General features: G+C 43.9%; 1 non-coding gene across 1 annotated transcript; it reads right to left on the reverse strand.

The window, feature by feature from the left end:
* Nucleotides 1–4886: 4886 nt before the first annotated feature.
* Nucleotides 4887–4958, reverse strand: trnaa-ugc. The gene has a single exon. It is a non-coding gene; the product is annotated as a tRNA-Ala (tRNA).
* Between the last annotated feature and the right edge of the window lie 8562 nt (nucleotides 4959–13520).

A 13520-nucleotide genomic window follows, 5' to 3' on the forward strand; every position in this document is an offset into this window, starting at 1 on the left:
CACTCTCTCCCCCTCCCTCTATTCCTTCCTTCCTCGTTTCTTTTTCTGCTCCTTCCTCCTCCGCCCCTCTTCATACCTAAGATGAATATTCACACCTTCCTGTGTTTATGTATCCAGGTTTCTGGCTGCCTGCAGAGTGCTGCCGATTCCTGGCTGCATTGACGGGTGTTGTGAAGTGTTATTGGCCTCCAGCCCCCCATTTTATTAAAGACATCCATGCTGACACCTGCAAGATTTCCTTCTAGGCGAGAAGACAAATTAAAGCCTTGTGTCAGGGCTCTCTGGGGGAAACTTGTTTGTGTACGGAGCCATTATGTCAGGAAACAAGTTATAGAGGAATGAAGGTTGGCAGTTTAATAATGGAGTGTGTTACTCTGCTCTCATCAAGGTCTCGCTTTCTTTTGTTTGGTCAGACGTGTGTCTGTCACACACAGAAACCCTAACTCTCTCCCCCCTTCCCTTGGGACACACTCTGCTTACCTAATTTCGGAAAATATTAGGCGCAGGTTATAATAATAATAATCCTTGCATTTGATATAGCGCCTTATCACATCTTCAAGATGTCTCAAAGCTCTTCACAGAATATACTGTAAAGTGAATTGACTGTATATTTTTGGTTAGGAAAAGACAAAGCTTGGGGACCCCAGAGTGTGCGTTGGGGTAACTGCTGAAGTCTAACCAGTTAAAACAGCCATTGATATTACTGTCTGGCAAACTTTCACGCTGCTTGTCCAGCTAGGACCAACCTACCCATTAGGGCTTTCGCTCATAGGGTTAACAGGAGCTGAGTCGTTGGTCTACTCTGGGTCTGAGCTGGCTTCAAGGTGCTTGGCAACAGAATGTCAGAATCAACCCGATATGGCATGCTTGGTAATCCAGCTCTTGAATTTGTGGGACGTTGCTATGTGCAAATTGGCTGCTGAATTTGCCTACAAATAGACAGTCACTACACTCTACAGTAATTCCTTATGAAACACTGAGACATTTATTTGGCAGACTCTGTATCAAATGTAAGTATTATATGACAGTTACAACCTGCACCAATAAACCACGTTTCATGAGGGATATAACAACTCAAAACACTTTACAGAGACAGACTACTTGACTAAGTGGTAGTGCTCTTGCCTCTGAGTCAGTAGGTTGTGGGTTCAAATCCCACATCGGGACTTGGAATCACATCATCAAAGGTGACACTCAATGCAGTGCTGGGGGGGTGTTGCATTGTCGGAGGTGCCGTACTTCAGATGAGACGTTAAACTGAGCTTCCGTCTTCCTGTTTAGGTGGACGTTAAAGATCCCATGGCACTATTTGAAAAGAGAAGGGAGTTTCTCTCTTTCAGTGTCCTGGCCGACAATCCCCCAAATAAAATTGGTCACTCACTCCATTGCTGTTTGTGGGACGTTGCTGTGCAAATTGGTTTGCCACAAAATACAGTCACTATACTTCACAGTATATCCTGTAAAGCTCTTTGAGAGAAAAGTCTCAACAACATGATAAGGCACTAAATCAAATGCAAGGATTAATACTATTGTTATAATATCCTGTAAAGCACCTTGAGATGCCCCCGTGACATGAAACGCACGTATTAAATATATAGATTATTATTACTATAATCATTATTGCCAATGCTTTGGAACGTCAGCCTTAGACTGTGTGAACTGGTGGCTTGAACCCACAACCTTCTGACCCAGCGTGGAGAGTGCGACAGCCAGACGGACTGACTGAGCCAGTCTGGCCCACGAATGTATTAATTCCCAGTGTTGCTTCCACCTCCGCCCCCCCAAAAAAACACACAGCCCCCTCTCCTTCCCCTATATCCAATTATATAAGACATTTTGGCTTCATTCAGATGCACTATTCTCTGAGGATTAGAAAGTACACCGGGTTAATCAATCTTCGCAAACGCTGGTAACATTCCCTCGACTAATGTCTCACTGCAAAGCCATAAATTATTAACACAAAGTGCTTCTCTACACATCCCTCCAATGACTGCCTGTCTGCTCTGAGATTGTCCAGAACATCATATAATGACAGCATTTTTTAAAAGAAAACTCCAACCCCTCCTCCTTAATAATTACTTTGCCTGGGGGAGTTTGTGCATGTGTGTGTTGGAGTGGGGGTGGGGGGGGGGGGGGGACTGTGTTTCACACAGCCGGTACTCCCAGCCCCCACTGCCTGCCGCGTCCTTCATCATGTTCTTTATACAATTTGTTTATTGCTTATTGCTCTTGCGGAGTTTGTGCGTCTGTGTTTTTTTAATGTATTTTTGTATGTGTATGCTACACATCCTTGCTTTTGATACAGAGCCTCATTACGTCTTCGAGATGTCTCAAAGCACTTCACAGAATATACATTAAATTGAATTGACTGTAAATTTTGTGGGTGAAATACGGTAACTGATTGCGCACAGCAGTGTCCCACAAACATTTGTGAATTGAGTGACCACATTTTTTTAAGGGATTATTACCCCAGAAAGCAATCCACCAAATGACCGGGTTCCTACTTACTGCTAGGTAAACAGAGGTTATCTCGCTTGTGAGGCGAGTTCTTATTGTGTGTTTTATATGTTTATTTGGGTGTGTATTTTGTGCATGGATTATTGTGTAATTGTGTACATTTTGTGTTGTTTGCATGTGTGTATTTTGTGTTTTTTTGTTGTATATTTTTTGAGTGTGTATCTTGTGTGTGTCTTTGTATTTGAGTGTGTGTTATACCTGTGTATTTGTTCTGGAGGGAGAAAGAGGAGAGGCACATGTGGGAAGGAAAAACAGAGGCACTTGCAGTCAATCCCTCCCCAGTTCCCTTTCAGGCTAACCTGCAGGACACTCAGGGACTGAGCGGAGCTGCTGGGTTCAAATTCAACTAACCTGGATTTGTTTCATATCCTAGATTTTTTTAAATAATAATAATAATCCTTGCATTTGATATAGCGTCTTGTCACTTTGTTGAGACGTTTCAAGGCGTTTCCCTGAATATACTGTAAAGTGAATTGACTGTGTATTTTGTGGAAAAAACGCAGCAACCAATTGCGCACAGCAGTGTCCCACAAACAGTGGTGGATTGAGAGACCAGATTTTTTTGTGTGTGTGGATTTTTGTACACTTGTGTGAATGTGTGTATATTTGTCTGTATTTTTCTGTGTGTATGTGTGTGTGTGGATTTGTCTATTTGTGTATTTGTGTGCAACAACAAACCAACAAACAGTGAAATACAAAGGCAAATAACTTCCAAATAATATGTAGGAATCCGGTTGTTAGTTGATTAGCAGATTGCTTTTCCCGGGAGCAATATCCATTCAAAAAAAAAAAAATTTGGTCACTCAATCCACGACTGTTTGTGGGACAGGGCTGTGTGCAATCGGCTGCTGTGTTTCACCTACAAAATACACAGTCAATCTACTTTACAGTATATTCTGTGAAGCACTTTGAGATGTCTCAAAGATGTGATAAGGCACTATGTCAAATGCAAGGATTATTATTATTATAATATAAATTTCGATACCTGCATTGTTCCCAAAACACTTTTCTATTTAAAACTGAAAAAAAAGCCCTTCGTATATTCCAAATCGATCTCTTTTGCTCCGTGACCTGAGCCGCTTTTAAATAAAGCAAATTAGTTTGTGCATTAACTTTGCTCTTCCACCCCCCATCCTTCGTTTAAAAAAAATGAATTTTTTGTTACCTAGAAATCGTTTTATAACTTCCAAATTCTAATAATAATTCTTCCATTTGATATAGTGCCTTATCACATTGTTGGAACATCTCAAAGCAACCAATTTACCACAGTGGGAATGACCTACAGTAAACTGATGATAACTGTCACAGAAAATGGCTCAGTAAGTAAAAGTGGTGAGTTAGGCATATGTATAAATACATAAATAAATGCAGCCGGAATACTGACAGCATGATGACTTAAGTGGTAGTGACAAGCTAAGCCAGGATCGAGTTAACAAGAATTTACTGTATTTTATTTGGGGATCAAAATAATAATTCCCTGCACCTTATCACGTCATTGAAACATTTCAAAGCACTTCACAGGATATATTGTAAAGTGTACATATATGTACACCAGCAGCCAAATGCGCACAGCAGTGTCCCATAAGCAGTCATGGATTGCCTGATCACATTATTATTATTTTTGAAGGGCCTCTGAAAAATGATCTATGAATCGACGAACAACTGGTTCCTACTTACTGCTAGGTAAACAGAGGTATGTAGTTTAAGGAAACTTGCCTAAGGTTTCACCCTGCCTGGGAATCGAACCCGGGTCTTCTCACTTGTGAGGCGAGTGCTCTAACCACTGGTCTCCACAGCTCCACATGTAACTAGGGATTAATGTTGGTGAGGTGCATTTGAAAATATTGTACATTTTTATTTTTTTTACAAAAAATATAAACTGCGATACAGAGCCTGATATCAGCACTGATCGGGAGCTCAGTCAGGCAAGTAAGATACAAATTAAATGTAGTCACCAAAAACATATCTTCAGTGAGTAACTGCCAACACTTCTCTTTTTCTCTGATGTTTCCTTTCTCTCCCTCTCTCTCTATCTCTTTGTCTCTGCATAAAACGCATGATTTTTCTCTCTGCCTCACAGTCTCACAGTCAGTCTCTGACTTTATAAAAATTAATAATAATCCTTGCATTTGATAGAGCGCTTTTCACGTCTTCTAGATGTCTCAAAGCGCTTCACAGATTATACTGTAAAGTGTAGTGACTGTATATTTGTGGGTGAAACACGGCAGCCAATTGCGTACAGCAGTGTCCCACAAACAGTCGTGGATTGAGTGACCAAATTATTATTATTTATCTATTATTGTTTTCCTATTTCTTTCTCTTGAGGGGTTATTATCAGGTTTCTGGAGTAAGGAAACTTGCCCAAGGTTTCGTCCTGCCGGGAATCGAACCCAGGTCTCTCGCTTGCAAGGCGAGTGCTCTAACCACTGAGCTACAGGACTCCAGAATATCTCTCTCAATATCCCACAAGTCCATAAAGAACTCCTTTATCATTCTCCCTGTTACCGCCCCCACCCACACACCACCCCCACTCCCCCCACCCCTCTCTCGCTTAGTCTTTTTCACTCTCTTTCTCCAATTCTTTTTCACTCACTCTCTCTCTTTCTCACACAGTTTCTTTCCCTCTCTGAGTGTTCCTTTCTCTCATTCTCTCTTTCTCACCTGCAGTGTATGTAAAATGCACACTTGATATATATCAACATAAACATACACATATGTTCATATCTGTATATGTCCATCTATACATATGTGTTCATATATGTATATATGTGTGTATAATCTGTGTGTGTATATGTGTGTGTTCATCTCAGTGCATATCTATTTGTGTGTCTGATTATGTATGTCTATGTCTATACCTATGTGTGTATAGTTGTGTGTGTGTGTGTATGTGTGTGCGTATATGTGTGTGTATATCTATGTGTACGTGTGTTTTCTTTACCCATTACTAGTGTGTTTACAGTAGCCTGCCTATGACATGGGCAGTGAGCTCACTGGTGTGTGTGTTTAAAGTGTTTGATTGATGTAAGAAGGCGCCATGTTATTCTCCCAGTCATGTCCTGAGGCCGAAAGATAGAGATAGAGAGGAAGAAAGGGAGCTGTAACAGGAGCAATGTAATCCAACCCTGGCACAGAGGGTCCCAAACCCCCCCACAGACGCCTGCGAGCTCCCCTGAGAGAGCACAGATGAGAGTGATGATGGGATGTGAACGTCTCTAATAATGTTACAGAGGAGGCTTGTTAATTGGAAGACAAAGGTGGAAACTCCATTATCCATGTATCACATCAGCGCTGCCAGGCAGAGCAGATTACAAGTGACTAATGCAGAGGGCAGTTCATTCATCCATAGCCCCATTGACTGCTGTGTTAGTGCAGATTAACATTTTATTACAAGGTACACAGGCACATATCTAATTTGGCAGCTCCTAACTGCGTCTAATTTTATGTCATTTGCACCAGTCATTATATAAATAATAGCAGGTAGTCACAAACACTTCACATGGTAATATTATACTCAGTAACGCACAGTGTGTTATTATATAATATACAGTGTTATAGCCAGTAACACACACTGTTATTGTATAAAATACAGAGTTATAATAATATAATAATCCTTGCAATTGATATAGCGCCTTATCACATCTTCGAGACATCTTAAAGCGCTTCACAGAATATACTATAAAGTTAATTCACTGTAGATTTTGTGGACGAAACATGGCAGCCAATTGCGCACAGCAGTGTCCCACAAACAGTCGTGAATTGAGTGACCAAATTATTATTATTTTTTTCTTTTAAGGGATTATTACCCCTGGAAAAGCGATCCGCCAATCGACTAACAACTGGGTTCCTACTTACTGCTAGGTAAACAGAGGCGTGTACGGTAAGAAAAGTTACCTAACGTTTTGCCTTGCCCGGGAATCAAACCCAGGTCTTCTCGCTTGCAAGGCTGGTGCTCTAACCAATACGCTACAGGACACCATATAGCCAGTAAACCACAGTGTGTTATTATCTAATACACAGTGTTATAGCGAATATCATACAGCATGTTATTATACAATATAAACAGAAGCATTAGAACTGTATGATAATACATATTTAAAAAAACTCCCTATCTGTGCCTGTTAAGGTAATTCTGTGACACTATTTGGGAAAACAGATGGGAGTTTCTCTCTCCTGGTTGTCCTGGTCAACAATGCCTGGATAAAATGGATTCCTCACTTCATGACTGTTTGCAGAAAATTGTTGTGTGCAAATTGGTGGCCTCATTTGCCTGAAAAAAATACACCGTCACTACACTTTACAGCAAATGTTGTACAGTGCTTTGAGCGTTTTGGAATCTATGGCATCTGATAAGAAATGTTGATGTTGGAATAAGTGTGCGGAGACTGTAAATTTTGGATGACACACTGAGGATTATGGTTGCAGTGGTAAACCTGAGATTCGGTTTCAATACTAAACTGTCTTTAGTATTGTCACAATGTAAACTGTTACGTCAGTCAAAGGCAGACAATCACAGCTAATCGTTACCTTAAAGACCTCTGTTCCACCATCAGCGGCCGTGCATTCAGTCACTAAGCCCTGAAACGTTGGAACTCCCTCCCTCAACCCCTTTGCCTCACCCCCTCCTTCCCCATCTTCAGGTTGCGCCTGAAGACTTTCCTTTTCGACTGCACCAATGGTCAACTTCCCCCTCACCCCAGGCTCGGCCTTTGGCTCCACCATTGCTAAGCGCTCTAAGACGCCGCCCAGCGTGGAGGGCGCTGTACAAGTGCAAGTTGTTATTGTTGTTGCTGTTGTTGAGACTGCAAGCTTCACTGCAAACCATTTAGAAATTACTTCTACCAGGTGATTTAAACAGTAATATAATAATAATTATTAATAATAACTATAAAGGACCAAATAGATTGTACATGGAGTATTGTTGATGTTACTTTCCCAAATGATTACAATGTGAAAAATAAGGTACTAGAGAAGATCAGGAAATATATCAATCTCCAAATTGAATGCTGATGCATGTGGCAATGTAAAACACACATGGTTCCTATAATCATTGGTGCAACTAGGCCTGTTAATAATACTATTCAGAAATGGCTTGACAATATATCTGCTGAACAAAATATTAATCTCCTACAAACAATAGCTATTTTAGGAAGTTCAGACTTATTGAGTAAGTTGACATCCATTAATATGTAACGTGGCAGTGTTATTGGGTTGGGTGACCATCCCTGAAAACCACTTGAACACTACCTCAACAGTGTGATTTAAATTGTAATAACATAAAAATAATAACATTTATTATTATTATTATAATCCTTGCCTGATTTATGACCATGAGCGGTTATATCATCAACTTCTCAAAGCATTTCACACTGGTGAGATGTAGTGACTGTGTACTTTGTAGGTGAACACAGCAGCCAATTTGCACACAGCAATGACCTACAAACAGTATGAGGTGAGGTAAGCTGAGGTGTGAAACTCCCAATAGCGTTGCTGGTTCTTTACTATCTGAGTGAAAGGGCACAGACGGCGACGGCACTTTTGACAATGTAACACTCCTTCCCCGGGACTACACTGGAGTGTCAGCCTGGACTGTGAGCTAAAAATCCCTGACGTTTGGGGATTGAACCCACAACCTTCAGCCCCAGATGGGAGAGTAAACTAAGCCAGGCTGACGCTAAGTCAAACACCTTTTGGAAGTCTAGATACACTACATCACGTGGCTTCCCACAGTCAATTTGTGCTCTCACCTGCTCATAAAATAATTGATGAGGTTTGACAAACAAGACCTAGCCTTCCTGAACCAGTGTTGGCTGTCATATATTAGATTATTTTTATATAGGTAATCTTCCACTTTCTTTAGATTGAATGACTCCATCATATTGAGGCCAGAGTAATGTGTCTATACAGTTGCCAGATTTAGTCCTGTCACCTTTCTTCAATATTTTTCCAGGGTGGGAAAAACCTTAGGCATGTTTCCTTACTCCACACGACTCTGTTTGGCTTGTGGTTTCCTTGTTTGCCTGTTTGGCATGTGAGTAACTTTTCTTACTCCACACGCCTCCTTACTCCATACGCCTCCACACCCCTCCCCGCCTTCTCAATCACCACTCCCTCCCCATCTCCTCCCCACACTCCAATCCCTACCCATTCCTCCACTCCACATCTTCAAACCTGTCTCCCCCTCCTCTCTCATCACCACCATATCCAACATGAAACACATAATTTGCTCCCTTGATTCCATCCCCACCCCTCCCCTTACCTCCCAGCTCCACCTCCTCGCTCCGACATCATCAATCTCTCCCTATCATCTGGCACTGTTCCCATCCGCCTAAAAACAGCTATGATCACCTCCATCCTGAAAAAACCTTCCCTGAACCCATCCCTCCTTTCTAATTACCAGCCCATTTCCAACTTCCCTTTTCTTTACAAGGTCCTTGAAAGAGTCATTGCTTCCCAGCTTTGCTCCTTCCTCTCCTCTCCTACCATTCCCTTCACAAACCCCTCCAATCAGGTTTCCATGCTGCTCACAGCACGAAACTGCTCTGGTCAAGGTGACAAACAAAATCCTGTCCAACTGTGACCAGGGCTCCCTCTGCCTCCTCGTCCTCCTCGACCTCTCTGCCGCCTTCGATAGCGTTGACCACTCCATCCGCCTCCACCGCCTTTCCTCTCACCTCAACCTTCAGGGTTCTGTCCTTGAATGGTTCAGATCGTGCCTCTCACACTGTCTCCAATTTGCCTCCGCCAACAGTTTCTGTACCAGCCCCCACACAGTCTTGTGTGGTGTTCCTCAGGTCTCTGTCCTCGGTCCCCTCCTCTTCAACCTCTACAACCTTGGTGACATCATCCGCAGACTGGGGTCAACTTCCACATGTATGCGGATGACTCCCAACTCTACTCTCTGCCTCCACGCTCGATTCCAGGAACACTGCTGTCCTGACAGAATGTCTATCTGATGTCAAGTCAGATGAGCCAACTTTCTATAGCTGAATAGAAGCAAGACCGAGGCCCTCCTGATTGGCTCGCACCAGCGCCTCCGCACCTCAGGCACTGGCAGCATCAGCATCCACGGATGCACAATCCACCTCACCAAACCAGTCAGGAATCTGGGTATCTTGTTCAACTCTCAACTGTCCATTCTCCCCCAGATCCATGCCATGACCTGCTCTGCCTTCCCCTACCTCCGCAACATTGGCGACTCCGCCACTGTCTCACCCCTCAGGCCACCAACACTCTCATACACACATTCGTCACCTCAAGGCTCGACTATGGAAATTCCCTCCTTGTCAGCCTCTCCAACTCTTCCCTCCACAAGTTGCAGATCATCCAGAACTCTGTAGCTCGTGTTCTCTCCTGCACCAGGCTCTGTGACCCCATCACCCCCACCCTCGCCTGGTTCCACTGGCTCCCCATCCATCAGAGAATAGAATTCAAAACCCTCTTCCTCACTTTCAAGGCTCTCCATGGCCTTGCCCCCTCTTACCTCTTTGACCTGCATACAAGTGTCCGCTCCCTCCGCTCAGCAGGCTCCGGCCTGCTCCATGTCTCCCGCCTGACCTACCCTTCCATCGTCAGCCGGGCTTTCAGACTCTCTGCCCCCACGCTTTAGAACTCCATCCCACAATCCCTTCACCTTGTTCCCTCCCTTGCCTCCTTCAAGGCATGTCTCAAGACCTTCCTTTTCAACTGTGCCTTCAGCCACCCTTCTACCTCTCTGCCCTGCCTCATCCCAACCCTGCCCCCCCACGCTCAGGTCCTGTTCCCTGACTGTTCAGTGCCTTGGGATGTCCTCCTGACCTGAAAGGCTCTTTACAAATGTATTTTTTTTGTTGGTGTTTGTGATTTACCTGGCAGTAAATAGGAACCCAGTTATCAGTTGATTGGTGGATTGCTTTCCGGGGGTAATAATCCCTCCAAAAAAAACATGTGGTCACTCAATGAAAAACTGTCGGACACTGCTGGGGCTGCTGCATTTCGCCCACAGAATACACAGTCACTCCACTTTACAATATATCCTGTGAAGCGCTTTGAGACTCTCAACAATGTGATAAGGCGTTATATCAAATGCAAGGATTATTATTATTACAATGCCTCTCAGAGTCAGCTGCTCACATTTTTGCTCTTGCCTACAATCTACCCCAAAGTCCCCCCACCTCTCCTTCCATCCACTCCCTCAGCCGCTCAGCACCACCCAGAGCAGAAGCACTGTAACAAATTGTAATTAGCCTCGCTGGCTGGTGTCATTAACCTGGCAGATCCTAGCCTGGGGTGGGCTGTTCATCACTAACTTTGCCAGCAGATTGCACAGAACAGGAGCTGAGCGGAGCGGTCAGGTCTGGGCTAAAAAGGCCCTAATATTATTAAGCAGCTTTTTGTTTGAGATTCAAATTGGTTGTGATTTGCTGTGCTTGGCAGAAGAGGACGGAGGCGGGGGTGGTGGGTTTTTTTGGGGGGGTGTGGGGGCAGGCACTGGGAGGGGGGTTGGGGAAAGGGCTTGTAATAAGATTAATGAACAGGCCTGATGCTAAGTGCTTGCTCACAGTCACAAGGTGGACATTTTTATTACTGATTGCGGAGCAAGCAAGATAGGTTACTGTTATAGACTCAAACTGAAGGGAATAGAATTATGTGAGCATCATCATTGTAATAATAATATAATAATAATGCTTGCAATTGACATAGCACCTTATCATGTCGTTCAGATGGCTCAAAGCTCTTCACAGGATATACTGTAAAGTGGATTGACTATATATTTTGTAGGTGAAACACGACAGCCAAAGGCACATAGCGGGGTCCCACCAACAGTCGTGGATTTGGGTGCACTTGTTTTTTTAATTTTGGAGGAATTATTACCCTCAGAAAGCAATCCACCAATCGACTAAGAATCGGGTTCCTACTTAATGCTAGGTAAACAGAGGCATGTGGAGTAAGGAAACTTGACTAACGTTTCACCCTGCCTGGGAATCAAACAATAACAACTTGCATTTATGCAGCGCCCCTTACGTAGGGTGGCGTCCCAGAGCGCTTGAACACAAAATCAAACCCAGGTCCTCCGACTGGCGAGACAAATAATCATAATAACCCTTGCATTTGATATCACGCCTTTCACATCGCGGGGACATCTTGAAGCACTTTGCTGTAAAGTGCATTGATGGTGTATTTTTGGGTAAATGCCACAGCCAATTTTCGTGCAGCAACGTCCCACAAAAAGCCATGAATGATCAATTTTATCTGATTGTCAGCCAGAACTCCCTTTGGTTTTCCAATAGTGCCACGGGATCTTTAACCTAAAGAGGCAAAGGTGGGACCTCGGTTTAACCGAAGGACTGCGCCTCCGATATTGCAGCTCCCCCCACCACCCCCGAGTACTGTGCTGGAGCATCAAATAGGAGCTCAAAGTTCCCAACGCGGGGATTTGAACCACGACCTTCTGACCCCAGAGACGAGACAGTAAGCAGATGAGCCAAAATAATAACCCTTGCAGTTAATCAAACCTTTGAGTTGAATGCGGTGACAGGACTTGGAGGCAAATACATTAGCAGCCAATTTGGGCCCAGCGAAGGGATCCTGTAGGGGAGAGAAATGAAAGAAGCATTGAAACAATATCTTTTCCTGACTTAGTACTAACTCCCTCACTAGACTTCTAAAGCCCTCCACTTTCTTGCTCCTCCCTACTACTGCGACTTACTAAAGCATTGCCAACCATCTGCTCCCTCTGCTGAGCGGGCACTGGCCTACACCACATCCCCCGCCATGTCCATTCCACCGTCGGCAGTCGGACTTTCAGCCTTTCTGCCCTCCCATTCCATCCTGGAGCCCCTCCACTTCACCTCCTTCCTTGCCTCATTTAAGGTCCATTTCAAGACCTTCAATTTTGATCGTGCCTTAAGTCATATTCCCTCCTCCATCCTCCTTGCCCTCCACAACTCTTGACTCCAGCCTGCAGCTCGGGTTCAAATAATCCCTTAAAAAAAAATCGGTCACTCAATCCATGACTGTTTGTAGGACACTGTTCTGCACATTTGGCTGCCATGTTTCGCCCACAAAAATACACACTTTACAATATATTCTGGGAAGGACTTTGATCGGTCTCAATGAAGTGAAAAGGCACTATATTAAATACAAGGATTAATTATTATTATTATTTCTCTGGCTGTGTGGCTGCTGCAGTTTGTTTTGATACTCACTGACGCTATAACCTCACGCATTGAGGTTAATGGTGTTATGAAACGCCTGAGCTGTCACTTCTCACAGGTCGTGGTTATTATATTTTATCTTGGGATGTTTACATTTGTGAATGTCAGGTGGGTGGAATGGTGTAAAATGGGAAAACAGAGTAGTGGAGAACTGAGGGATGAGGGTTGTTTAGGGCATGTCCGTCTATCTGTCTGTCTGTCAGCCTGGCTCAGTGGTAACTCTCTCAACTCTGAGTCAGAAGGTTGTGGGTTCAAGCCCCACGTCGGGACTTGGAATCACACAGTCTAAGGTGATGCTCCAATGCAGGGCTGGAGCAGTGTTATACTGAGGCCCTGTCTGTTCAAATGGATGTTAAAGATCACGTGGCACTATTGGAAAAGTGAAGGTAGTTTCTCTCTCCCGATTTCCTGACCGACAATCCCCCAGATAAAAATTGGTCACTCACTTCATGGCTGTTTGATGGACACTCTGTACACAACTGGCTGCCGCATTTTACCCACAAAATACAGTCTCAATCTACTTTAGAGTATATCCTGTGAAGCACTTCAAAACATCCCAATGACGCGATAAGCAGCTATATCAAATGCAAGGATTATTATTATTGATCATTCCCCTGCTCTCCCCTGATCCTGTCTGGGCTGGTGCTCAGCAAAGAGCAGGGGATGGGATTAAAGTAAAGAGCTCTGGTGGGGGAGCGAGTACCAGCACAGACATGATGGGGAGAGAGCAGGGGCATGCGATTAGAGTAGAGAGGGTGGTAGGGAGGAGGAGACCCTGTATTAGATAGTGAATGTGTTCTCTCTATGTTC

This window comes from Callorhinchus milii, unplaced genomic scaffold, assembly GCF_018977255.1.
Source record: "Callorhinchus milii isolate IMCB2004 unplaced genomic scaffold, IMCB_Cmil_1.0 Scaffold1, whole genome shotgun sequence".
Classification (NCBI taxonomy): domain Eukaryota; kingdom Metazoa; phylum Chordata; class Chondrichthyes; order Chimaeriformes; family Callorhinchidae; genus Callorhinchus; species Callorhinchus milii.